Source organism: Apium graveolens, chromosome 5, assembly GCF_009905375.1.
Source record: "Apium graveolens cultivar Ventura chromosome 5, ASM990537v1, whole genome shotgun sequence".
Lineage (NCBI taxonomy): Eukaryota > Viridiplantae > Streptophyta > Magnoliopsida > Apiales > Apiaceae > Apium > Apium graveolens.
The window spans coordinates 106,524,521-106,549,447 of record NC_133651.1 but is presented as its reverse complement, the minus strand read 5'-3'; the positions used below and the strand labels follow the sequence as shown (position 1 = coordinate 106,549,447).

At 34.4% G+C, this 24,927-nt stretch overlaps 1 long non-coding RNA gene across 1 annotated transcript; it reads right to left on the bottom strand.

The window, feature by feature from the left end:
- Positions 1-1,169: 1,169 nt before the first annotated feature.
- On the bottom strand, positions 1,170-3,852 carry LOC141661467 (uncharacterized). Its single transcript, XR_012549960.1, has 5 exons — positions 3,709-3,852; positions 3,439-3,575; positions 3,162-3,238; positions 2,788-2,914; positions 1,170-2,374 (listed from the first exon to the last, which is right to left on the bottom strand). It is a non-coding gene; the product is annotated as an uncharacterized LOC141661467 (long non-coding RNA).
- Between the last annotated feature and the right edge of the window lie 21,075 nt (positions 3,853-24,927).

Genomic DNA, 24,927 nt, shown 5'->3' with positions numbered 1-24,927 from the left:
CTAAAACATATCCATATTTTGATTGCTACAATAAGTAAAGTCCTACACCAACTTGTATTCTCCAATCCTTTCCTTCTTCGATATCTCCTGACTTTCAGCTGAAGTAACTAAATACTGATGTCAATTACTGATTAGCAAATACCGATGACAATGCTGATGACGTCACCTTATGCTAAAATCTGATATCAAATACTGTTAATAAACTCTGATAGTTTATAAGCTGATATCATCAATTTCTTCTAACACTTTATTTTCAGCAAATCAAGTTTAGTGTTTGGCTTAATTTGAACTTAACAGCTAAAGTACTTTGTAGTGATAATCTATTAACTGTAAAAGACACATATTTTTTTTTATCAAAACTCACTTGATCTTTATTCAAAATCAATTGGGTTGTGCTATAAATCTAAGTTCTTTGATATTAAAGAACTTAGCTTCTACTTGAGAGAATATAAGAATTTCTAGATTATTTGTTACTCTCAAAACAAAGGACCCGTGACATACTTTATAGATCACTACACCATATATGACATGTTGTAACGGTACAAAAGTGTTGTTAAAGGCCAAAAAGTGTGGCTGTAAGTAAAAAAAGGGACATGGTCACACTTTTTCAAAAAATCAGTTTTTCACCCATGTGGGCGTCATCTTAGGGGTCTATGATTACATTGACAAAAATGTGACCATAGACGGTCTACGCCTACACTTTCCCATTTTGGGTAACACTAGTAATACTATAACCATAGAGCTATAATCACACAATTATAGTTTTTGTTACATCAAAATTGGTGTTACTATTATATTTTTAATCAATGAATATATTTATGAATTTCACATTCTTTAAAATTAATAGCTACAATTTGCATGCATATCCACCAATATTTTATATAATAAAGGAAACAAATGACATATAAAAGTAATATTTTTCATTAAAAATTCTATAATTCATTACATAAACATAAATTCAAAGGTTCAAGCCTCTAGATATACAAGGTCCAAGCCGTCTAATACAACATCCCCCAAACATCCAATACAAAAACTAAATAGCTAATTTAACGATATAACAAGTACTACTAAAACTCATCTACACAACACTTCAAACCGCCAACACTTGAGATATTCCTCAAATACGCTAGAATCCAAACCGCCAACAAAAACCTACAACAAGTATTATTAACTCATAAACACATATTAGCAAAGGATTTTTAAAATAAGAAGGCATATTCTCTACTTTTGGGATCCTGAAAGGATTTTTAGCAGCATATTCACACAACTTGACAATTTTGCGGTCAATAAACAAACTGATATACTTGTAAACGACAAATCTAGAGTGTATAAAACAAAAAACGAAGAAGAGTTTCTATCTAATTCCCAACATAGGGATTTTCTGTATTTTGTGGAATTTGAGTTTAGTTAGTTTAACTGTTGTGAGGTTCGAATTGCAACTACTTCCTCGTCAACTCCAGCTCTCATCACATGGTACTTTATGTGGAGTCATGTTATTAAGAAAAAAATCGAGTATGCATTGTAGATTATATAGGCCCTATGAGGAAAGGTAGTTTACATTTAATAGATTAAAGGCGAGATTGGTACACCTGCATTATCTTGTAAATTAGTGTTCACTGCAACTGCATGAAAAGTGATCATAGCTTTTGGCTGCCAGTCATTTGGTTTCCCAACCCTGGATTTGAGATTAAAGAGCTCTGTAGTATTAGGTTATTATGTACATTAGGAAGTGATTACCTATTTCACCTATGTTATAATGCAGATATTAAGATCTCTATTTCATCATGTTTCATACAGCCGACAAAACAAGTTTTAAACAGATTATAAATTTTTGTTAAGTCCTATCCTTTTTATTTGATGTACAAGTTCATGCTTGAATTTCAAATTTTGATGGGATTGTTCAGGACACATTTTCTTCACAGAAAAGATGCATTGACCACTACCATTTACTTAATTAAATCCAGTTGTAGATGTTTTCAGGAAAATTTATATATCTGCTTTAAGTCGGATTCTCACATAAGCAAAATTTGCTCAGAAGCTAACACCATTAACATATTCAAATCAAAATAGAGTGTTTAAAATCATGCCAAGAGTCCCTGTGGTTTAATAACTTGTGCATTTCTCTAAAGAGTTGCAGCTAAATTAACAAAGTTAAAGTATCGGTCCGAATGCTTTTATAGGTCAGACATGCATGCATCAGAAAGTTACCAAAAGTTATGGCATCCTTCAGATGCTTAATGTCAAAAATGCCACCTGAAACTCCTTCTATATGCTTTATTATGTCACAGTGACCTATCTGCTCATAATCCCAGCTACCATCTTGTTATCCCTCATTTAGGAACAGTTTTACTTGCCTCACATCCGCAATCTGCATCTTTCATGAAGATATGATATGTAAATCAACATCAGGTTCATTACAAGTCTTGTGTTTTGGCATGTGACCATAGATAATCAAAATGATAAAAATAAATATCCACTAAAATCATACTCAATCAACATACATCATAAAGTAAGCAAACGACTAGTTTTGTCATATGAAGAATTCTAAGTGATTGCAATTGATATTGAACTTTTGACTACTTTGTTCCAGATATCAATCGAGCACATGATATCCAAGAGCATTTTTCTAATCTTACACTTGGTCATCATCCTTACCAATTCTAAGGAGTTCATTTCTTATAAAATTTATGTACACATATATACTTTCTTACCATCACACATATTCTGGTCGTATACGGGACATCGAACAAGCTGCAAATTTGAAACGATTTACAGAATTTAACTTACATATGCCATCAATAGAGTAACACATGGTGCGTGCACTTTTGTCTGTGACTACACATCAATAAAAATATTTCAAACTACCAAAAATGAAATATCAAACTAAGAAACACTTTAACCACCATATGTCATCCTGAAAAAGAAAAATTGTAAGATAAATTAGGACACTGTCCTAGATACGTATAAATATAATACTTCTAGTCAATGGAACCGGAACATAACATGGTTATACGTAATGCAACACTTATTCTAGCTTTCTAATATTACTGCATGAATTGAACGTAACTAGTTATCTCATTACACAGTCCCACGCTAATTAAATTGTACCTATAATGACATAGTGAAAATGGAATTACTTCTCTACCAATTCTACAACATACCATATAATGGTACATGTATTAGCCGTTGCAGGTTAATCCCCAAATACCCGACTCTAGTAGATAGTAGAAAACAAAATCTGGAAGAAGTTTTGGTAAAAAACAATCAATTAGAGACTTTAAAAAATAAAAAATAAACGAATCAAGCACAAGTTACCACATGCAATTCAAAGCCCCAATTTAAATATATAAATAAATAAACATGTAAAAGCTCATATAAACATACAAAAACAAATAAACACAAAAAACCCTAATTCAAAAACCAAATTCGGAAAAGTACCTTTAGAAGAAGAATCCTGATTGTAGAAGAAGAAGATCCGGTTGTAAAATAAGAAGCCCCATTGTTAAAAAAGAATCCTAATTGAGAAGACCTGATTGAATCGATGAACTCAGAGAGACCTGATTGAATCAATTAAACTTCGAGAGACCGGATTGTTAAACAAGTGTTGGATTTTTAATGCAGCGGGGCATGAAAAAACACTTTTACACATACAAAATTCAAATAAAAGCATATAAATCGTGAATAAAAATTCGAGGGATCGAATCTAACCTTTTAAATTAATTCGGAGACAACGATCAGAGATCCATAGCAGTTGCTCCTCAAGTGTGAAGCACTCCACCGGTATCCACCAAGAAAACGATGGTAAGGAGGAGGAAGGAGGTGGAGAGAATTGGGTTTTCCAAACTTTTTGGGTTTTCGGGTTTGATGTGGGTTAGAATAAAATAGGGTCTATAATAGTGTATTTATAGGCAAAATTTTCAGCTGAAATTTTCCATAAATAATATTATTATTATCCCATTTATTATTCTCATTAATAATTAAAACACCTTTTAATTATTAATCCTTTTTCTAAACACTTTAGAAATAATTCTTTCTCTTGATTTAATTTCCAAAAATTAAATCCTTAATTAATAATATTAAGAACTTTTCTTAATTAATTTATAATCAATTAAATCTCATTTAATCAATTATTAAATTTGCCAGTTAATTATTTATTTCATAAATAAATAATTATTAGCCATTATTAATTAATTCCTCCACCATTAAATCATTCTCTTTTTATGGTGTGACCCTGTAGGTTCAATATTAAGCCGGTAGTAGAAATAAATAATAATAAAACTATTTTATCATTATTTATATAAATTCTATAATTTATTAAATATGATTAATTAATTAACCACATTTATTCTACATCGCGAGGGATACTTCTCAGCATATCGCGACTATCCGGATAATATGAATTCACTGCTTAGAATACCAAAAACATATTCAGTGAATAGTTACCGTACAATAAACTCCTTCTACCCTACAATGTTCCGATTAAATACAAGGCATGGATCTCGTGTCAAGCCTATCTAATTCAATCACTTTGCTTACCATTTACTATGCGTAGTTCTATGCAAATTAGAAACTCCTTTCTAATTTCATTTACTCTGGCCAGAGATTCCTGGACTAGCATAAGTGGATCAGCCTTGAACATTCGCTTCCTTCACTGGAAGGGGTAGATCCTTTATTGATCATACACTATCTTCGTGTACAAATTCCTATACCCAGAAGAGCCCTAATAATTGTCCCTGGAGACTAAGAACTAAACCAAAGCATAGTTCAGTGTACACAAGATGACTATGATGACCTCAAGTCTAAGGATACTTGTACAACTATCACTATGTGAACAACTGCTGACACGTGAGTGAACTCCATCAGTTGTTCAGCTATGCGAGTCATGTTCAGTGAACTTATTCTATAATAAGCACCTACATACTAGCTATAGTGTCACCACACAAATGTCTAAGAGAACAGACATCCTTCATAATGAAGCAAGCATAGTATGTACCGATCTTTGCGGATTATTAATTACCAGTTAGTAATCCTACGACCAGGAACTATTTAAGTTTAGAGTTATCATCTTTTTAGGTCTCACTATTATGATCTCATCATAATCCATAAAAAGCTTTACTCTAAACTATGGTATATCTTATTTAAACACTTAAATAGATAAAGCCCGTAATAAAAACAAAACAAGTCTTTTATTAATATCAATGAAATCAAAACAGATTACATAAAAGTTATTCCTAAATCCTAATACATGATTGGACTTAGGACATATTCCTTTCAATCTCCCACTTGTAACAAAGCCAATCACTCTGGTATCTAATACCCATCTTGTCTTTATGACGATCAAAGTGACTTTCATAAAGTAGCTTTGTGAGTGGGTCTGCTATGTTGTTATGTGTGTCAACTCTAATTCAATACAATACAAGAAATGTTACCGCGCTCCCACTAACCCTTTTGTAGACCCATGGTTCATCTTCGTTTTTTGATAAAATCAAACTCTTTGATTGTCTCATCAAAACGAATGTTCCATCTTTCGAGAATCCTGCTTTAAACCACATATGGTTCGCAGCAGTTTACACACTAGGTTTTCATTTCTCTTGGAAAGAAAACCATCTGGCTATATGCCAGATCTCATAGTCGTAGTAAGCAGCAATCGCAAGCAAAATCCGAACTGATTTTAACAGGGCTCCAGGTAAAAAGTTTCATTAAAGTCAATCCATTGCCTTTGTTTGAATCCTTTTGCCAAAAGCCTGGCCTTAAAGGTCTCCACCTGGCCATCTGCTATAATCTATCTTTTGTATACCTTATACATAGATTTCATTCCGAATTTCATGGCACTATGCCATTTCTCTGAGTCAACACTACTCATAGCCTCATTATAGGTCATAGGGTCGTCATCATCAATGATCGACAACTCATTGTCATTCTCAATGACAAGGCCATAATACCTCTCAGGTTGGTGAGACACTCTCCCTGATCTATGAATGGGCTGTTCCATAAAAGGTTGTTCAGTCAGAACAGGTGTTTCCACTTGATCCGTAGTAGTTTGTGCTTCTTGAACTTCATCAAGTTCAATTTTGCTCCCACTGTTTCCTTCAAGGATAAACTCCTTTTCCAAGAAGGTAGCATGTCTGGAGACAAACACCCGATGATCGGTGCAAAAGTAATACCCTAAAGTCTCTTTAGGATATCCCACAAAACTACATTTTACGGATCGATATTCCAGCTTATCTGGGTCAACTTACTTGACATAAGCTGGACATCCCCAAATCTTAACGTGTTTAAGACTCGGTTTCCTTTCTTTCCATATCTCATATGAAGTTTGAGGAACAGATTTGGAAAGCACCTTATTCAGTAAATATGCTGAGGTTTCCAATGCATAACCCCATAGGAATACTGGAAGATTTGCATAGCTCATCATGGACCGAACTATGTCTAACAAAGTTCGATTTCTCCTTTCAGATACCAATCTGGAGGTGTCCATTGGGAGACTATACCATTTACTTTGAGATAATCTAGAAACACTGCATTAAAGTATTCACCACCTCGATCTGATCGAAGAGTTATAATACTATGTTTGGTTGTTTCTCCACTTCATACTTATATTCTTTGAACTTTTCAAAGGCCTCAGACTTGTGTTTCATCAAACACATATCCGAATCCAGATCTATCATCTATGAAAGTAATGAAGTATGAAAATCCACCCATGGCTTGCGTAGACATTGGTCCACATACATCTGTGTGTACCATTCCTAGCAAATTTGCAGTCCTCTCCCCATGTCTACTAAATGGAGACTGCAGTGCCACTATAAAGTGAGATTTTCATCATCCCTTTTCTTTTATTAGTTTTATTCAATCTGAAGTAAATTATGTCACATATAAACAGACCATTATTTAAAGTACCAAGTCCATAAAGAATATTATCTCTAAGAATAGAACATTCATTATTCTCATTAATAAATGAAAATCCAGCCAAGTCTAACATGGGAATAATATTCCTCACAATCGAGGGAACAAAATAACAATTATTTCAAACAATAGTCTTGCCCGTAGGCCTATGTAAATAAAATGATTCTACATCTTCAGCAGCAACTCTTGCTCCATTTCCCATCAATAGAATCACCTCCTCTTCCTCAAGAGTCCTACTTCTCCTTGGTCCCTGCAACAATTGCAGATATGAGAACCACAGGCGGTATCGAATACCCAAGTAGAAATTTGATTTAATGACATATTCACTTCAATCATGAACATACCTGAATCAGAAGCGGTAGTCTCACTACCATTCTTCTTCTTCAATTCTGCAAGGTAAACCTTGCAGTTACTCTTCCAGTGCCCACCTTGTTACAGTGAAAGCAAACAACTTTGCTCTTGGGGTCTTCAGCTTTTGGTGGAACCGGCGTTTTCTCACCTACTTTCTTCTTCTTGGAAGAGTTCCTCTTCCTTTTCTTAGGATTGGAACCTTCACCAATTAGAAGAACAGAACTCTTCTTAGGGGGAAAATTCGATTCCGCAGTCTTCAACATGTTGTGGAGTTCAGGCAGGCTGACATCCAACTTATTCATGTGAAAGTTCACAACAAACTGCGAGAACGAACTCAGAAGCGATTGCAAGACCAAGTCTTGGCTCAGCTCCCCATCCATGGCAAAACCAAGTTGTCCAAGACGTTCAATCAAATTGATCATCTTAAGTACATGGTCATTCACAGATGATCCCTCAGACATCCTACACCCGAACAGCTCCTTCGATATCTCATATCGAGCTGTCCTCCCTGCCATATCATACAACTCTTGTAGATGCATGAGGATAGTGTGAGCATCCATATGCTCATGTTGCTTCTGTAGCTCAATGTTTATGGAAGCTAGCATGATGCATTGAGCAACATTTGCATCATCTATCCACTTACGATACACAACATGTTCATCATTATGTTCATCACTAGCAGGTTCAGTAGGCTTAGGTGAGTCAATCACGTATTCCAGCCTCTCAATCCTGACAACAATTCTCAAGTTTCGAAGCCAGTCAGCATAATTAGGACCAGTCAATTTGTGAGCATCCAGTATGCTCCTGAGTGATAGTGCAGAAGACATAATGTATATTGTAAATCTGTAAATGATAAACACATAACAACACTTAGCAAATATTCGATTTCATTTTAAAACACTATATGAATCGGGTCTTTATTCATAAGTGGCTCCCACTAGTTTACCTAATTTATTCAACCCCCTACGTGAAAAATTAAGCATTCATAATGCTAGTGGGAATAGGGATCCTACATTCCATTACACAACCCCGGCTGTGGCACGAAACGCCATGTAATGTTCAATAGGCAGACAACTCTTGTCAATTACATCTAATGTTATTCCCTAATCAAACTTTAGCCTCTTGAATAATTGAGTCACGGCTGTGGCACGACAAACTCAATATTCTAAGTCAAGTCTAACCCAACATTCCGTACAATTGAATCAGTCCCCAAAGGCCCACGGCTGTGGCACGTAACGAACTTTAGATTCTTATTCAATGTACACATCTCTATGTAATAGACAAGTATTTCTTATTTCGAAATCAAAGCCCTTGGCTGTGGCACGAAACGACAATGATTCAAAAATAAGAACTACTTTCTACCATGTTGGAAGGCTATGACCGACACAAGCCCGTTGTATCATTGGCCAATTACTACTTGATATTATTTAATTTTAGAGGGATTATATTAAGTTACAATCATAATCATATTATAAAGAAATTCTTCCTCTTAAATTAAATATTTCAAATCAATAATCAATAATCAGATGATTCCCAGATCGGGTGGAGCATTGTCAAGAGGCGTCACTTAATAACCCTTTCTTACAGATAGAAATCTGTTGTTGACAGAATCATCCTTTCTCTCATATCGAAAATTCATATTCAATTACGTGTTTCATAAACACAAGAATCTCATGATTGTATTCATAATATTATTCTTAAGGTTATGAAAAAATTTCACTATACTAGGTTGTCTAACAAACGCCTTATGTTCATTTAAGTTCACCTAAATCTATCATCGCATGATAAACTAAGCATATATCACATATATCAACATGAATAAACATCAAGGTAGGCATGTTATATCATCTAGCACATAGAACTAAGCATTATACATCTCTATGTATCACATGAAGCATTTAAAATCAATTCAAACGATCAAAAACAACTTTAAAACACTTCATGGAATATAAACAGTTCAAAACTTTTATATAAACTAAAATTGATCACTCCATTAGATCCGTCTCGGAAAAACGAATCCAACGGTATATTGCACGCCCAAAACGGAGTTACGAAACTCCCAGAAAATCAATTTTAAAATCAACAGACAGGCTGTAACGCATTACAGGAACGCATTACAAGCCCTGTAACGCATTCCGGTGATGCGTTACACCCCTTTTAAGCCATTAAAGGGTGTAACGCATCCCGTGAATGCGCCACAGGTGTGTAACGCATTCCCGGAATGCGTTACACCCCTAATTTTTGTTTTCTTTTAATTCTGCAGCAGCCGACAGCATCCCTCGAATTGCGCGCAGCCGTCCCTGACTTTTTCTTCCGTGCAACACAGCAGACAGCCACAGAGATGCAGACAACATAGTATACAAACAAATATACTTACAATTCATATTTATATATATATGATTATTTAATTACGAATTTAATTATTAGAACTTCAAAAATTCATAATAAAAAATCTATACATCATAAAATTATGAAAAAAATACCCGGACGATCTACAACACTTGTAGAACCCAGATCAACATTCAAAATTATTCTGAGAAACGATTTCTCATCAGACAAAATTAATCCATGATATAACTTGTAAAAATCATAATTAATTAATACAAGCACATAAAATTCTGAAATTTTTACCACAGATCTATATGCATACAACCTATGCTCTGATACCATTGTTGGATTTTTAACGCAGCGGGGCATGGAAAAACACTTTTACACATACAAAATCCAAATAACAGCATATAAATCGTGAATAAAAATTCGAGGGATCGAATCTAACCTTTTAAATTAATTCGGAGACAACGATCAGAGATCCATAGCAGTTGCTCCTCAAGTATGAAGCACTCCACCGGTATCCACCAAGAAAACGATGTTAAGGAGGAGGAAGGAGGTGGAGAGAATTGGGTTTTCCAAACTTTTTGGGTTTTCGGGTTTGATGTGGGTTAGAATAAAATAGGGTCTATAATAGTGTATTTATAGGCAAAATTTTCAGCTGAAATTTTCCATAAATAATATTATTATTATCCCATTTATTATTCTCATTAATAATTAAAACACCTTTTAATTATTAATCCTTTTTCTAAACACTTTAGAAATAATTCTCTCTCTTGATTTAATTTCCAAAAATTAAATCCTTAATTAATAATATTAAGAACTTTTCTTAATTAAATTATAATCAATTAAATCTCATTTAATCAATTATTAAATTTGCCAATTAATTATTTATTTCATAAATAAATAATTATTAGCCATTATTAATTAATTCCTCCACCATTAAATCATTCTCTTTTTATGGTGTGACCCTGTAGGTTCCATATTAAGCCGGTAGTAGAAATAAATAATAATAAAACTATTTTATCATTATTTATATAAATTCTCTAATTTATTAAATATGATTAATTAATTAATCACATTTATTCTACATCGTGAGGGATACTTCTCAGCATATCGCGACTATCCGGATAATATGAATTCACTGCTTAGAATACCAAAAACCTATTCAGTGAATAGTTATCATACAATAAACTCCTTCTACCCTACAATGTTCCGATTAAATACAAGGCATGGATCTCGTGTCAAGCCTATCTAATTCAATCACTTTGCTTACCATTTACTATGCGTAGTTCTATGCAAATTAGAAACTTCTTTCTAATTTCATTTACTCTGGCCAGAGATTCCTGGACTAGCATAAGTGGATTAGCCTTGAATATTCGCTTCCTTCACTGGAAGGGGTAGATCCTTTATTGATCATACACTATCTTCGTGTACAAATTCCTATACCCAGAAGAGCCCTAATAATTGTCCCTGGAGACTAAGAACTAAACCAAAGCATAGTTCAGTGTACACAAGATGACTATGATGACCTCAAGTCTAAGGATACTTGTACAACTATCACTATGTGAACAACTGCTGACACGTGAGTGAACTCCATCAGTTGTTCAGCTATGCGAGTCATGTTCAGTGAACTTATTCTATAATAAGCACCTACATACTAGCTATAGTGTCACCACACAAATGTCTATGAGAACAGACATCCTTCATAATAAAGCAAGCATAGTATGTACCGATCTTTGCGGATTATTAATTACCAGTTAGTAATCCTACGACCAGGAACTATTTAAGTTTAAAGTTATCATCTTTTTAGGTCTCACTATTATGATCTCATCATAATCCATAAAAAGCTTTACTCTAAACTATGGTATATCTTATTTAAACACTTAAATAGATAAAGCCCGTAATAAAAACAAAACAAGTCTTTTATTAATATCAATGAAATCAAAACAGATTACATAAAAGTTATTCCTAAATCCTAATACATGATTGGACTTAGGACATATTCCTTTCAATCTCCCACTTGTACTAAAGCCAATCACTCTGGTATCTAATACCCATCTTGTCTTTATGACGATCAAAGTGACTTTCATAAAGTAGCTTTGTGAGTGGGTCTGCTATGTTGTTATGTGTGTCAACTCTAATTCAATACAAGAAATGTTATCGCGCTCCCACTAACCCTTTTGTAGACCCATGGTTCATCTTTGTTTTTTGATAAAATCAAACTCTTTGATTGTCTCATCAAAATGAATGTTCCATCTTTCGAGAAGCCTGCTTTAAACCACATATGGTTCGCAGCAGCTTACACACTAGGTTTTCATTTCTCTTGGAAAGAAAACCATCTGGCTATATGCCAGATCTCATAGTCGTAGTAAGCAGCAATCGCAAGCAAAATCCGAACTGATTTTAACAGGGCTCCAGGTAAAAAGTTTCATCAAAGTCAGCATGTATAGTTTATAGAGATTGCACTAAAATTGGCTAACATATTTTTTAAAGCTCTTTTATCTATTTCTATTTCAAGTGTTGTATATCTGCATACAATCTTCCAGGTATGCTATACTCCTTCGTCCAGTTCATCTTGACCCTTGATCTTGCATTTCTCGAGTTGTATTTGTAGACTTTTCATTTTTATGATAAAATGGTTTATTGACTGATAATTTGAAATCTTCATGATATATGCATTCTATAAGTAAAGCCTTTATCGAGATCTTCAAAGCGTATAGCGATGTTTATATCGCGATGTAAAATTACTTGTTGAGATCTCGACATCTCTACATGTATTTGACTTGTCGATATCTCCACTTCTCTACATGTAATTGACTTGTCGATATCTCCACTTCTCTACATGTATTTGACTTTTCGATATCTCCACTTCTCTACATGTATTTGACTTCTCTATAAGTGAGATGACTTCTCTATAAGTGAAACGATTTCACTATGGATAAAGTGATTTCTCGATATTCCTTGATCCGCGACTTCGATATTTGACTTAGAACATTTTTCAATCTATAACATTATTTTTCACTATTCTATGTATCTTCATTCGGAGGCATCGGGCTTGATCTTATTCTAGAGATTTATTTATTATTTTGTTGTTTGTTCTCTAAAAAATATCCCAATCTATTCCTTTAATCATTTTTACAGACTTAAAGAATACAGTTATATATTGCATAATAATTACAAGTCAACTTAATCTTAGAATTGTCAATGTGACTTAGTCTTTTTAAGTTAAGGCATGTCTTGCACAACAATCTCCCCTAATTTGTGAGAAGATTACTTGTCACAAATTCATGCCTGATAACAAGACTAATCTCAAGCTAAAATGAAAAAAATAGAAATACAAAATACATTCTTTACTACATTATTGTCATCTAGATGTTACAGTTGAGTATTAGTATGCAAAATTAGCTAAAATTTTCATATTCTAACTGAGATCTATCAAGTTCTTTAATCTTATAAGATATTTATAGCGACTCATACTTTGTATTATTAAAAATGTAATTATTAATTAATTAAATAAAATATGTGATGGTTCAGTCTGTTATGTGTTGTATTTAAAATTATTTTTATGGTTTTATAATTTCAATAAATATTTATGTGAATTTAAAAAATTTCGAAAACAATACTTCGTCAATTATTTATCCCTAAATGATTTTTATGATTGCATTTAAGTGCAATTTTAAATTAAATTCAAAAATATTTCAAAAATAATGAAACTTATATTTTCTTAAGTTTTGAATATTTTGAGAATTTTAGAATTATTTTGGAAATTTTTCGGGTTATATTTACTCGCACATTTGTTCATTAATTCGCAAAATGCGGGTCTCCCGCACAATTCAAAAATATTTTAAAAATTATGAAATCTTTTATTTTACTATTTTTTAATTTTTCCGGAATTTTTAAAATTATTTTGGTAATTTTTTGGTTTATATTTTCCCGCAAGTTTGTTCGTTAAATTGTAATTAGCAGGACGAAACCAGGCTACCAGGCAAGGAAATACACGTGTCTAATCCTTGTAAATCAAACAGAATCGTGGCATCACCTCAGAACTTTTGTTGCTTCGTATTGAAAAAAATAAGATAAGAACAAACACACGTACACAAACTCATCCCCACCCCCTCCACTCTCTCTCTCTCGACTTCCATCCCTACACACACACACACACTCTCTCTCTCTCTCTCTCGATTTAATCTCCGTTTACTCCATTCTCCCTCTTAAATCTCTGTTCTCTCTTCTCTCTATTATCTCTCTATTTCATCTCTTCTCTCCCATCCCTATCTCTCTCCCTCTGTTTTCCCCTACATTCTCTTCTCCGTTTGCTTCCTGTGGTTTTGTTGTTGTCCTTGTATTTCGGTTTTTGCCGGTTTCGTCCTTGGTAGTTCCTATATATGTGTATACGTATGTTTGTGTATGTGTATATATCAGTATGTATGTGATATGCTATGTGTGATTGTGCCGTGTTGTGTGAGTGTGTGAGTCGGGTGTGTGTGTGTGCACGGTGGCGCGTGTGTGGGAGGAGTGGTGTCCTGTGTTGGTTGTTGTTGTCTCTGTTGTTTTGGTTCGGCTGTTCTGATTGGAATTTCTTATTTATTTTTCTGTAAAAATTTATTTATTGATTTCTTGAAAAAAAAATATTTGCGTGCGGGAAATTTTATTTAATCGGTAGAATTCGTTTGGAAACCCGAAATAATCGGGCGCCGACGAATTTTATCGCCGTCAGCGATGATCCTCAATGAGCTGAAGGTGGACAATGATGAATATTTCTGAGTCCTACAATTATAAAAATATTATTTGGTTCATAAAATTATTTTTCAAACGTAAATTAGTCATTTGATTTAAAATTCATACGTTGGTGATTTGGATCTGAAATTATGTTATTGGGATTGTTGCGTCAATTTGAAATCGACTAGTTGTCCGATAAATAGAGGAAATGCTGCCCAATTTTCGAGAAATTAATTTCAGGAATACGGGAACGTATCCTGTAATTATCGGGAATACCAATCGAACATGAATATCTATATAAATACCGAACTAAATTTCAAGTACGTGGACCCTAATTGTTCTGTGTATTGAAATAATACGTATAAACACGAGTCAAGATTTGATATCGTTCGGATAGAATTGATAGCAAGGATATGTCAAGAATAACCGATAGTCTACCATAGGGTATTTCAGTTATCTAGGTTCTAGTCGAAAGCCCCGAGTGTTGAAGTCGGTTTAAAATTAACCTAGTATTCAGTCGATAAAGCTCGACGAGGCAAGTACCTCTGACCATATCTTTTATGGTTCAGTCTTATATATGAATAACTGTTGATTTAAATTTCATACTGGAACAGAATGTTTTAAGATACATATCCCTTGTTATTAAAAATGCTTTTGTTTAAATCATGTTTTGGGGAAAATTAACTTCTAAAATGCCTATCTCTAAACTGTGAATGATATTGGAAAGGTTTTGATGTGTGCTGTGATAAAAATTGTTTTGAAAAGAGATAGGTATAAATGATTTTGAAAAGTGGATAAAATGGATCAAATATTGGATGAGATTACGTAAGAGGCCCGTAACGGCCCAGCATGGTGGCGTAAGAGGCTAAGTCGGGTGCGCGCCCTATTTAAACTGATTAGTCCAGTGTTACAGAGACCTAACTAGTCTCTGAGTTCCGGAACAGGTATTGCGGGATGGACAAGAGAGCTTTCCGGTGTTGATATCTTGATCAACTGTCTCACCATTGAACGTGCAATATATATCTGATTTTGGTTTTGTGGTTCCCATAATGGAATAAATGGTTTTAGACAGATGATTTGGGAAATGAAAATAGCATGCTAAAATTGGACTCTGATATTTATACAACACACGATTGATATTATGGTTTACAGAGCATGCTAGTTGTTGACATCTAGTTTTACTGGTTTTTACCAGTTCTTATATGTTTGACTTGTTTTCACGAATGATTTTACAATTTCTGTTCCTATAATTGTTTATCATAACATGTTTTACTCTGTAATTCATATATTGGTACTGTTGAGCAATTGTTTGCTCACTCTTGCAAAATGTTTATATATATCGTAGATGCCTAGGAGACCTATCCATTATAGCCATGGCAGAGTTCCAGTTCCTCCTCTATCGGGTTCCTATGAGGTAGTTATGTCAGACCTGATGTGGGTCTGTTGAGTTGCTGTAATAAGATAGTTGTGTCAGATTTGTTTAAATAATTTTTGTGTCATAATAGATAAGTAGCCTAAATCATACCTAAACTTGGAAAAGATCTTTGTAAGGGGGTCGTGTTTATGTTATAATAATGAGTTTAATTGTATTATATTTGTGATTTGTTGTTGATCGTGACGTCAACTCCTGACCCCGAGTTTGAGGCCGTCACAAGTCGGTATTAGAGCTACAAGTTTAAGTCCCTGATTTAGGTTAGGAATAGAGTCAAAAAGGTGTAGAGAAATTTATATCGAGGAGCAAGACTAAGAGTCCATTCGAGGGTTTCATAGGCGTGACCCTGACATCTATTGATGTTTTGATGGAACCGCCCTAACTTTATTGTGTCTTCCGTGTATATATATTATTGACAGCGTCCGATAGTGATTTCCAGTTCTCCCTCTCGAGAGAACGGGTCTGACCCCAAAAGTTCAGATTTTGAGCGGACCCTTGATGTTATAGCTGAGGAGACACCAGTGCCACCTCCATCTGTCACCTATTCCAGGACTAGTGACATTTCCGGACCCAGTGCACGACCCCGATGGGTTCAGAGACCAGTATCTTCCGTCCGATACTTTCCACCAAGTTGTGGACCCAGGACTGCTTTTCCCCGACCACCAATGCACTTGTTCCTGCCTCATGCACTTCCTCTCCCATTCCCTTCAATGTACACCAGGCCATTAATAAGGCCTTGATTCAGAGCCCCGAGCTAGTTGAACACCTAGATCGTGTGCCTATTGGTCCATTCCAGGGAGTATCTGCACCTTCCCCGGATATTCAAGCTAAAGTGAGAGCCCTTACACAGTCGGCTATTGACAGGGCTAGATATGTTGAGCTTTTATCACTCTAGAGGCCAAAGTTATGCAGTGCCAGGATTTGGTTGATTGGTTGGTGTTCGAGCTTGGTGTGATTGGATGTAGTGGCTAGGGATTTATTTTAAGAGTGGGTAGCTATCAGAACTCGGATATGTGTGTCCTTTAGAGTTCAGAGTTTATAGTTTAGTTCAGTTCGTATGCTATGATATTAGTCGGCGGCTGTTATGACAGCCAATTTTTGTTGTGCATGTGGATTGGTACTATTGTTGTATCTTGAATCTTTACATGTAATTAATGTTTCTTAAGTTATATTTTATTTTCTAGAATGTTAGTATATTGCCTAATAAGTTGCTTATTTTCCCGTAAGAAGGTTGAAACTCAAAGTAAGCAAATCCAAGTCTGTGTTGATTTCATCATAACCCAGATTCTATTCCCTACTCATTAATTTTATATTTCAACACCATTTCTTTTCTCAGTAATTCTATCGGTTGATTGAGGCAGACAATGCATATGATTTGACTATTTGTCTTTGTGATAAAAGGTCAGGTGGGACACCACCTAGTTATCTGTTGTAAACTATATGGTACTAATGAAAGGAATATGTCCTAATTCCAATCATGTATGAGGATTTAGGAATAACTTTTATGTAATCTATTTTGATTTCATTGATATTAATAAAAGACTTGTTTTGTTTTTATTATGGGCTCTATCTATTTAAGTGTTTAAATAAGATATACCATAGTTTAGAGTAAAATTTTTTATGGATTATGATGAGATCATAATAGTAAGACCTAAAAGATGATAACTCTAAACTTAAATAGTTCCTGGTCGTAGGATTACTAACTGGTAATTAATAATCCGCAGAGATCGGTACATACTATGCTTGCTTCATTATGAAGGATGTCTGTTCTCATAGACATTTGTGTGGTGACACTATAGCTAGTATATAGGTGCTTATTATGGAATAAGTTCACTGAACATGACTCGCACAGCTGAACAACTGATGGAGTTCACTCACGTGTCAGCAGTTGTTCACATAGTGATAGTTGTACAAGTATCCTTAGACTTGAGGTCATCATAGTCATCTTGTGTACACTGAACTATGCTTTGGTTTAGTTCTTAGTCTCCAGGGACAATTATTAGGGCTCTACTGGGTATAGGAATTTATACACGAAGATAGTGTATGATCAATAAAGGATCTACCCCTTCCAGTAAAGGAAGCGAATGTTCAAGGCTGATCCACTTATGCTAGTTCAGGAATCTCTGGCCAGAGTGAATGAAATTAGAAAGGAGTTTCTAATTTGCATAGAACTACGCATAGTAAATGGTAAGCAAGTGATTGAATTAGATAGGCTTGACACGAGATCCATGCCTTGTTTTTAATCGGGACATTGTAGGGTAGAAGGAGTTTATTGTACGGTAACTATTCACTGAATAGGTTCTTGGTATTCTAAGCAGTGAATTCATATTATCCGGATAGTCGCGATATGCTGAGAAGTATCCCTCACGATGTAGAATAAATATGATTAATTAATTAATTATATTTAATAAATTAGAGAATTTATATAAATAATGATAAAATAGTTTTATTATTATTTATTTCTACTACCGGCTTAATATTGAACCTACAGGGTCACACCATAAAAAGAGAATGATTTTATGGTGGAGGAATTAATTAATAATGGCTAATAATTATTTATTTGTGAAATAAATAATTAATTGGCAAATTTAATAATTGATTAAATGAGATTTAATTGATTATAAATTAATTAAGAAAAGTTCTTAATATTATTAATTAATGATTTAATTTTTGGAAATTAAATGAAGAGAGAGAATTATTTCTAAAGTGTTTAGAAAAAGGATTAATAATTAAAAGGTATTTTAATTATTAATGAGAATAATAAATGGGATAATAATAATAATATTTATGGGAAAATTTCAGCTGAAAATTTTGCCTATAAATACACTATTATAGACCCTATTTTTATTTGAACCAAAGAACCCCAAAACCCAAAAAGTTTGGAAAACCCAATTCTCTCCACCTCCTTCCTCCTCCTTAACATCGTTTTCTTGGTGGATACCGGTGGAGTGCTTCACACTTGAGGAGCAACTGCTAAGGATCTCTGATCGTTGTCTCCGAATTATTTTAAAGGTTAGATTCGATCCCTCAAATTTTTATTCACGATGTATATGCTTTTATTTGGATTTTATGTGTGTAAAAGTGTTTTACCATGCCCCCGCTTCATTTAAAATCCAACAACTAAGACTTTCCATCTTATTTACTTATATGGTTTCTCTCAGTCATATCTCCATATTCTTCACATTTCCTTTCTTTATAAGGGATTCATTGATTTCAAAATTTCATCTGATACCCCTTGGCAATGAATTTCATAAATAACCTCTGTAGTTAGACAGCCCTAGCTATAGAACGTAAATAAAAGTTGACCGTCAGGGAGAAAGGAAGTAAGAAGGGAAAAGTAGGAGTTGTGGAGAAGAAATAAGATCAAGAAGTATCGAATCAGAATTTTCAAAGGAAATCGGGAAGGATAGTGATAAAGGCTTCGGAAGGAAATATTGAGTGTTTTAATTACTGATAAAAGGGTAACTATGCGTCAAAATGCAAAGTAGAGAATCTAGGGTATTCCTTCCGTAACCGTGGTAAGGTAGGGCACTTTTCCAAGAATCATAGGAAAGCTGCCCAAGGATGTGTGGGAGGTAGTGTGTTTGAAGAATTGACGTTTAGTACGGTTATAGTTAGAACTTTTAAGATAACTAAGAGAATAACTGCTCAGGATTCTTATGTAGTTGTAGGTTCCCTTTCTCTTAATTTTGTACCTGTTAAAGTTCTGTTCCATTCGGGAGCATATAAGTGTTTTATATCTGAGGGTTGTATGAATAAAAAGATTTAATGTTGGAAGATTTAGATGAATCTTTGACCATAGAAGTGGCTAACCAAGATAAAGTCTCAGTGAATCAATTCTGTCCTAAATGTCAAATAGAAATTATAGGGCATTCTTTTTCGATGGAACTAATACATTTCGAGCTAGGAGAGTTTGGCGTAATTTTAGGAATGGACTGGTTGTCTCAACATAAGGAAAATATTGACTGTAAGAAGAAGAGGATTGTGATGTTTACAGAGAATAATATCAGGGTAAATTATCACGAACAGAGGCAAGAAAAGAAATTTCTCCCAATACTGAAGGCAAAAGAAATTGTTAAGACAAGGATGTGAGGCTTACTTAGCTCATATAGTGGACACCAAGAAAGAGCACCTAATCTAGACGAGATTCCAATAGTAAGGGAATTTTTGGATGTCTTTCCAAATAAGTTTCCAGGGTTTCCATCAGATCGTAAAATATAATTTTCCATTGACCTAGTACCCGAGGTAGAACCAGTTTCAAAGGCTCCGTATTGTATGGCCCCAGTAGAGATGAAGGAGTTAGCTAAGCAACTTTAGGAATTACTGGATAAGGGAGTGATTAGGCCAAGTGTATCCCCGTTGGGTGCCCTAGTGTTATTTGTAAAGAAGAAGGACGGGAGTATGAGGTTGTATATTAATTATTGGGAGTTAAATAAGTTAATTATTAATAATAAGTATCCCCTACCCAGGATTGATGACTTGTTTGACTAGCCTAAGGGATCATGTTATTTCTCGAAGATTAACCTAAGATCGGGCTATCATCAGTTGAAGATTAAGCTTGAAGACATACCAAAGACTGCATTCAGAACCAGATATAAGGAGTTCTTGGATAAGTTTGTGATTGTATTTAATGATGACATCCTCATCTATTCAAAGAACATGCAGATCATGTAGAACACCTGAGGATTACCCTACAAAGGTTGAGAGAGAAGCAGTTGTATGCTAAATTTTCAAAGTGTGAATTTTGGTCGGCTGAAATTCAGTTTTTGGGTCATGTAGTGGGTAAAGATGGTATTAATGTAGATCCTATGAAGATTGAGCTGTGTCTAAGTCGGATCAACCAAAGACCCCGACGGAAGTTAATAGTTTTCTTGGATTGGCAGGTTATTATCGAAAATTTATAAAAGACTTTGCCAAGACTGTGACTCCATAGACTAAGTTGACCAGAAAGAATGAGAAGTTTATTTGGACCGAGAAATGTGAGGAAAGCTTCCAAGAGTTGAAGAAGAGATTGGTGACGGCTCCAGTGTTAACATTGTCAGACGAAACAAGAAACTTTGTAATCTACAGTGATGCTTCTTTGAAGGGTTTAGGTTGTGTGTTGATGCAACATGATAAAGTTATTGCCTACGCATCCCGACAACTAAAACCTCATGAGAAGAAGTATCCGGTGCATGATTTGGAATTGGCAGCAATAATGTTCGCGTTAAAGCTGTGGATACATTACTTATACGGAGAAAAGTGCGAGATCTACACGAACCAAAAGAGTTTAAAGTATATATTCACACAAAAGGATCTATGAGACAGAGAAGATGGTTGGAACTTATTAAGGATTACAACTGTTCCATCAATTACCACCCAGGTAAGGCCAATGTAGTGGCAGATGCTTTGAGCAAAAAGGAAAGATTGAATGCAATTATGATTGCTGAAAATTTAGCAAAAGTATTGGAGAAGTTGAAAATTGAAGTTCGATACCGGGAGGTGATAAGGAGCAATTGTATGAAATTAATTTACAGCCAGAACTAATAAAAAAGATTAAGAAGTGTCAGGAAGAGGTAATGGATCAAGGATTATACAGTTTAACTAGAGAAGAAATTTGTACCCAAAAGGATAACAAAATTGTGTTTAGATTTTCTTCTAGAGTATGGATTCCCAATGTGACTATGCTGAAGAATTAGATTTTGTGAGAAGCCCATAATTCCAGGTTTTCTATCCACCCTAGAAGCACTAAGTTGTATCAAGACCTGGAAAAAACTTTCGATGGCCCAGAATGAAGAAGGAGATAACTGATTGGGTTAGTAAATGTCACAGATTCCAAACGGTAAAGGCAGAACATCAAAGGCCAAGTGGATTATCACAACCCTTAGAGACTCCACAGTTGAAATGGGAAGAAATTGCGATGAATTTTATACTGGGATTACCAAGGACAAAATCTAATTATGATGCTATATGGGTAATTATTGATAGGTTGACTAAGTCTGCACATTTTCTCCCGATCAACGAAAGATATTTTTTGGATAACTTAGTCAAGCTGTATTTAGATGAAATTGTAACAAAGCATGGAGTCCCTGTTTCAATTGTGTCTGATCGAGATCCAAGGTTAAATTCGAGGTTTTGGATGAAATTCCACGAATGTTTGGGAACTAAGTTGAAGATGAGTACTGCTTGTCATCCCCAGACAGAAGGTCAAAGTTAAAGGACGATTCAGACTATCAAAGGTATGTTGAGAGTATGTGCTTTGGATTTTAAAGGGAAATGTGATGATCACCTACCGTTAGTTGAGTTCTCTTATAATAATAGTTATCATGCTAGTATTGGAATGCCACCTTACGAAGCTTTGTACGGACGTAAGTGTAGATCCCCACTTTATTGGAATGAAGTGGGAGAAAAGAAGTTCTTAGGTCCTTTCAGCAAACTAAGGACGCAGTGATATTGATTTGGAAAAGGTTAGAAGCAACTCATGATAGACAAAGAAAGAATGCAGACTTACATCGAAATGATATGGATATAGAAATATGGTCGTTGGTATTATTGAAAGTGTCACCTTGGAAATGATTGGTAAGATTTGGACAGAAGGCAAGCTGAGTCCTAGGTATATCAGACCGTTTGAGGTATTGAGAAAAGTAGGAAAAGTTGCCTATGAGTTAGCAATGCCGCCACAGCTGCATAACGTGTTCCACGTATCTATATTGAACCGATATATCCCTGATTTTAACCAAGTTATTGAGTATGAGCCAATCGAGCTTTAGCCAGATTTATCCTACGTGGAACAGCCAATCCAAATCTTAGACCGTAAAGAGCGAGTCCTTAGAAATAAGTCAATTCCCATAATAAAAGTACTTAGGAGGAATCCTCGAGTAGAAGAGTCTACTTGGGATTTAGAGTCATATATTCTTGATAAATATCCTTACTTGTTTGGTTAGGTTAGATTCTGAGGACATAATCTCTTTAAGGGGGAAGGTTATAACGACTCGTACTTTTGTATTATTAAAAATGTGATTATTAAATAAATAAATGAATAAAATATGTAATGGTTTAGTCAATTATGTGTTGTATTTAATATTAATTGTGTGTGACTCAGTGGTGTACGAGATTATTTATATTATTAATTGTTGAGTCGTATTATTTTGTTCTTACTTTTAAAAGTGATTTTATTGAAGATTTATTTTCATAAATGTTGAAATTATCTTTAAAATTAATTTTATAGCTTTATAATTTCAATAAATATTTTTGAGAATTTATAAAATTTAGAAAATAATATTTCGTCAATTATTTATCCTTAAATGATTTTCTGATTGTATTTAAGTGAAAATTTAAAACTAAATTCAAGAATATTTCAAAAATTATGAAACTTATATTTTCTTAAGTTTTGAATATTTCGAGAATTTTTAAAATTATTTCGGAAAATTTTCGGGTTATATTTACCCGCACATTTGTTCGTGAATTCGCAAAATGCGGGTCTGATGCACAATTCAAAAATGTTTTAAAAATTATGATTTTTTACTATTTTTTAATTATTCCAGAAATTTTAAAATTATTTTGGTAATTTTTAGTTTACATTCGCCCGCAAGTTTGTTCTTTAAATTGCAATTAGCATAACGAAACCAGGCTACCAGGCAAGGAAATACACATGTCTAATCCTTGTAAAATTAAACAGAAACGTGGAATCACCTCCGAACTTCTGTTGCTGTGTATTGAAAAAAAATAAGAGAAGAACAAATACACAAACACAAACTCATCCTCACCCACTCCACTCTCACATGACTTTGATACCTACTCTTTCTCTCGTTTTAATCTCTGTTCACTCCACTCTACCTCTTGAATATCTGTTCTCTCTTCTCTCGATTATCTCTCTATTTCCTCTCTTCTTTCATGTTCCTATCTCTCTCCCTCTGTTTTTCCCCTACTTTCTCTTCTCCGTTTGCTTCACGTGATTTCGCTGTTTTCCTTATATTTCGGAAATTGCCGGATTCATCCTTGGTAGTTCCTATATATATGTATACATATGTTCGTGTATGTGTATATATCAATATGTGTGTGTTGTGCTATGTATGTGTGTGTGTCGTGCTGTGTGAGTATGTGAGTCGGGTGTGTGTATGCGTGGTGGCGCGTGTGTGGCAGTAGTGGTGTCCTGTGTTGGTTGTTGTTGTCTCTGTTGCTTTGGTTCGGTTGTTAAGATTAAAATTTCTTATTTATTTTTCTACAGAAATTTACTGATTATTTTTACGAAACCTACTTGCGTATCATGGAGAAATAATTTATAAAATGTTGGACAACCCTATTTTCCGAAACGACGATTATAAGTATTTTCTAGCAATAAATACTGAGCCGAATTTCAAGTACGTGGACCCTAGTTGTTCTGTGCATTAAAATAATACTTATAAACATGAGTCAGGATTTGATATCATTCGGGTAGAATTGATAGCGAGGATATGTCAAGCATAACTGATCATCTACCATAGGGTATTTCAGTTCTGTAGTTCCAGTTGAAAACCCCGAGCGTTGAAGTCGGTCTAAAGTCAACCTAGTATTCAGTCGATTAAGCTCAGTGAGGCAAGTACCTCTGACCATATCTTTTATGGTTCAGTAATATATATGAATAACTGTTGATTTAAATTTCATAATGGAACAAAATGTTTTAAATTACTTATCCCATGTTATTAAAAATGTTTTTGTTTAAATCAAGTTTTCGGGAAAAGTAACTTCTAAAATGCTTATCTCTAAACAGTGAATGATATTGGAAAGGTTTCGAAGTGTGCTGTGATAAAAATTATTTTAAAAAAAGATAGGTATAAATGGTTTTGAAAGGTGGATAAAACGGATCAGATATTGGATGAGATTGCGTAAGAGGCCCGTAACTGCACGGCGTGGTGGCGTAAAAGGCTAAGTCGGTTGTGCGCCCTATTTAAACCGATTAGCCTAACGTGACAGAGACCTCACTAGTCTTTGAAATCCGAAACAGGTATTGTGGGATGGCAAAGAGAGCTGTCCGGTGTTGATAGCGAGATCAGTTGTCTCACCATTGAACGTCCAATATATATCTGATTTTGATTTTGTGGTTCCCTTAACGGAACAAATGGTTTTAGACAGATGATTTGGGAAATGAAAATAGCATGCTAAAATTGGACTCTGATATTTATACAACACATGATTGATATTATGGTTTACAGAGCATGCTAGTTGTTGATATC